Raw genomic sequence first — 4,679 nt, 5'->3', positions numbered from 1 at the left:
CCGGTTCTTTTTACACTTCCAGCTGGAGCTCAGCAGCGGCTTTTTGCACAAGATCACGCCGGGTTAGGCTTCCAGGACCTCGCCTAAGCACTTCTAACGGGCCCTGGTCCACCCCTGCCAGCGCATTTCAAAACTTGGCATTAATTTCGACCTAAGAGACGAAGTCTGATTTTTTTCTACCACTTGGGCGGCCTTTTTGCACCCAGAACACCCGCACCGGCACCATAAATTCGAAGGGTGCCGAGTGCGTCGGCGCAGATTCTGCGACGGAGTGACACTTCCCTCTTGTGGACATTCGGCGGTAGGTGAAATGCGCACTCGGTCTTCTCTTTTCTTTTCCTTCCAGTGAAACTTTGGCAACATTCTGCGAGCTGCTGGCTTCCAGAACCTCGGCCAAGCAGGTGGAGGATTTTTTTCCACTTCCAGCTGGAGGTGAGGAGGGACTTTTTGGGCAAGATCACGCCGACTTAGCAAGCAAGGTGGAAGTGCCAGCATGCTCCGTGGCTGGAAGTGTGGATGTGCCAGCACCCTCCCTGCCTATGGAAGTGTGGAGCTCCAGCACCCTCCCTGCCTATGGAAGTGTGGAGCTCCAGCACCCTCCCTGCCTATGGAAGTGTGGAGCTCCAGCACCCTCCCTGCCTATGGAAGTGTGGAGCTCCAGCACCCTCCCTGCCTATGGAAGTGTGGAGCTCCAGCACCCTCCCTGCCTATGGAAGTGTGGAGCTCCAGCACCCTCCCTGCCTATGGAAGAGCCACCTCCGCGGGCATGCTGCTCAACCACGCCGGCCCAGAGTTCCAGCCGCTCGGCTACACTCTCTCACAAGCCCCGCCTGGAGCTCCCCAGCCCACCCCTGGTACCTCAACTACCGAGGCCAGCCGCTCGACCAGGCCGGCCCAGAGTTCCAGCCGCTCGGCTTCACTCTCTCACAAGCCCCGCCTGGAGCTCCCCAGCCCGCCCCTGGTACCTCAACTACCGAGGCCAGCCGCTCGACCAGGCCGGCCGAGAGTTCCAGCCGCTCGGCTTCACTCTCTCACAAGACCCGCCTGGAGCTCCCCGCCCCACCCCTGGTACCTCAACTACCGAGGCCAGCCGCTCGACCACGCCGGCGCAGAGTTCCAGCCGCTCGGATAAGCTCTGTCACTCACCCGCCGCGCAGCCACCGGTAACGGGGAAATGTCGCCGCCTGGCGGACACGCCGTTGTAAATGAATGGGCTTTCGCACTTAGTGCAATTTTCGCCAACTCTCTGACTGGAGCTATGGAAGTATGGAGCTATGGAGCCACCAGCCACCCAGGCTGGAGCTATGGAGCCATGGAGCTCTGGTGCTATGGAGCTCTGGAGGTATGGAGCTATGGAGCTATGGAGCTATGGAGCTATGGAGCCCTGGAGCTCTGGAGGTATGGAGCTATGGTGCTATGGAGCTCTGAAGCCATGGAGCTCTGGTGCTATGGAGCTCTGGAGCTCTGGAGGTATGGAGCTCTGGAGGTATGGAGCTATGGAGCCCTGGAGCCCTGGAGCTATGGAGCCCTGGAGCTATGGAGCCCTGGAGCCCTGGAGCTATGGAGCCCTGGAGCTATGGAGCTATGGAGCCCTGGAGCTATGGAGCTATGGAGCTCTGGTGCTATGGAGCTATGGAGCTCTGGTGCTATGGAGCTATGGAGCTCTGGTGCTATGGAGCTATGGAGCTCTGGTGCTATGGAGCTATGGAGCTCTGGTGCTATGGAGCTATGGAGCTCTGGTGCTATGGAGCTATGGAGCTCTGGTGCTATGGAGCTATGGAGCTCTGGTGCTATGGAGCTATGGAGCTCTGGTGCTATGGAGCTATGGAGCTATGGAGCTCTGGTGCTATGGAGCTATGGAGCTCTGGTGCTATGGAGCTATGGAGCTCTGGTGCTATGGAGCTATGGAGCTCTGGTGCTATGGAGCTCTGGTGCTATGGAGCTATGGAGCTCTGGTGCTATGGAGCTCTGGAGCTCTGGAGGTATGGAGCTATGGAGCCACCAGCCAGCACCCTCCGTGGCTGGATCAATGGAAGTGTTTTAGGTACCAGGCAGCCAAAGGGCCGAGGCCTCACGCTCGACCACGCCGGCGCAGAGTTCCAGCCGCTCGGATAAGCTCTGTCACTCACCCGCCGCGCAGCCACCGGTAACGGGGAAATGTCGCCGCCTTGTGGACACGCCGTTGTAAATGAATGGGCTTTCGCACTTAGTGCAATTTTAGCCAACTCTCTGACTGGAGCTATGGAAGTATGGAGCTATGGAGCCACCAGCCACCCAGGCTGGAGCTATGGAGCTATGGAGCTCTGGTGCTATGGAGCTATGGAGCTCTGGTGCTATGGAGCTATGGAGCTCTGGTGCTATGGAGCTATGGAGCTCTGGTGCTATGGAGCTATGGAGCTCTGGTGCTATGGAGCTATGGAGCTCTGGTGCTATGGAGCTATGGAGCTCTGGTGCTATGGAGCTATGGAGCTCTGGTGCTATGGAGCTATGGAGCTCTGGTGCTATGGAGCTATGGAGCTCTGGTGCTATGGAGCTATGGAGCTCTGGTGCTATGGAGCTCTGGTGCTATGGAGCTATGGAGCTCTGGTGCTATGGAGCTCTGGAGCTCTGGAGGTATGGAGCTATGGAGCCACCAGCCAGCACCCTCCGTGGCTGGATCAATGGAAGTGTTTTAGGTACCAGGCAGCCAAAGGGCCGAGGCCTCACGCTCGACCACGCCGGCGCAGAGTTCCAGCCGCTCGGATAAGCTCTGTCACTCACCCGCCGCGCAGCCACCGGTAACGGGGAAATGTCGCCGCCTTGTGGACACGCCGTTGTAAATGAATGGGCTTTCGCACTTAGTGCAATTTTCGCCAACTCTCTGACTGGAGCTATGGAAGTATGGAGCTATGGAGCCACCAGCCACCCAGGCTGGAGCTATGGAGCTCTGGAGCTATGGAGCTCTGGTGCTATGGAAGTATGGAGCTCTGGAGCTATGGAAGTATGGCGCTATGGAGCTATGGAGCTCTGGAGGTATGGAGCTATGGAGCCCTGGAGCCCTGGAGCTATGGAGCCCTGGAGCCCTGGAGCTATGGAGCCCTGGAGCTATGGAGCTATGGAGCTATGGAGCCCTGGAGCTATGGAGCCCTGGAGCTATGGAGCTATGGAGCTCTGGTGCTATGGAGCTATGGAGCTCTGGTGCTATGGAGCTATGGAGCTCTGGTGCTATGGAGCTCTGGTGCTATGGAGCTATGGAGCTATGGAGCTCTGGTGCTATGGAGCTATGGAGCTCTGGTGCTATGGAGCTATGGAGCTCTGGTGCTATGGAGCTATGGAGCTCTGGTGCTATGGAGCTATGGAGCTCTGGTGCTATGGAGCTATGGAGCTCTGGAGGTATGGAGCTATGGAGGTATGGAGCCACCAGCCAGCACCCTCCGAGGCTGGATCAATGGAAGTGTTTTAGGTACCAGGCAGCCAAAGGGCCGAGGCCTCACGCTCGACCACGCCGGCGCAGAGTTCCAGCCGCTCGGATAAGCTCTGTCACTCACCCGCCGCGCAGCCACCGGTAACGGGGAAATGTCGCCGCCTTGTGGACACGCCGTTGTAAATGAATGGGCTTTCGCACTTAGTGCAATTTTAGCCAACTCTCTGACTGGAGCTATGGAAGTATGGAGCTATGGAGCCACCAGCCACCCAGGCTGGAGCTATGGAGCTATGGAGCTCTGGTGCTATGGAGCTATGGAGCTCTGGTGCTATGGAGCTATGGAGCTCTGGTGCTATGGAGCTATGGAGCTCTGGTGCTATGGAGCTATGGAGCTCTGGAGGTATGGAGCTATGGAGCCCTGGAGCCCTGGAGCCCTGGAGCTATGGAGCCCTGGAGCCCTGGAGCTATGGAGCCCTGGAGCTATGGAGCTATGGAGCCCTGGAGCTATGGAGCCCTGGAGCTATGGAGCTATGGAGCTCTGGTGCTATGGAGCTATGGAGCTCTGGTGCTATGGAGCTATGGAGCTCTGGTGCTATGGAGCTATGGAGCTCTGGTGCTATGGAGCTATGGAGCTCTGGTGCTATGGAGCTATGGAGCTCTGGTGCTATGGAGCTATGGAGCTATGGAGCCACCAGCCAGCACCCTCCGTGGCTGGATCAATGGAAGTGTTTTAGGTACCAGGCAGCCAAAGGGCCGGGGCCTCACGCTCGACCACGCCGGCGCAGAGTTCCAGCCGCTCGGATAAGCTCTGTCACTCACCCGCCGCGCAGCCACCGGTAACGGGGAAATGTCGCCGCCTGGCGGACACGCCCTTGTAAATGAATGGGCTTTCGCACTTAGTGCAATTTTCGCCAACTCTCTGACTGGAGCTATGGAAGTATGGAGCTATGGAGCCACCAGCCACCCAGGCTGGAGCTATGGAGCTCTGGTGCTATGGAGCTCTGGTGCTATGGAGCTATGGAGCTCTGGTGCTATGGAGCTATGGAGCTCTGGTGCTATGGAGCTATGGAGCTCTGGTGCTATGGAGCTCTGGTGCTATGGAGCTATGGAGCTCTGGTGCTATGGAGCTATGGAGCTCTGGTGCTATGGAGCTATGGAGCTATGGAGCCACCAGCCAGCACCCTCCGTGGCTGGATCAATGGAAGTGTTTTAGGTACCAGGCAGCCAAAGGGCCGGGGCCTCACGCTCGACCACGCCGGCGCAGAGTTCCAGCCGC

This window comes from Syngnathus leptorhynchus, unplaced genomic scaffold (genome assembly GCF_054491065.1).
Source record: "Syngnathus leptorhynchus isolate UIUO unplaced genomic scaffold, UIUO_Slep HiC_scaffold_614, whole genome shotgun sequence".
NCBI lineage: Eukaryota > Metazoa > Chordata > Actinopteri > Syngnathiformes > Syngnathidae > Syngnathus > Syngnathus leptorhynchus.
Note: the sequence above shows the minus strand (reverse complement) of the source record.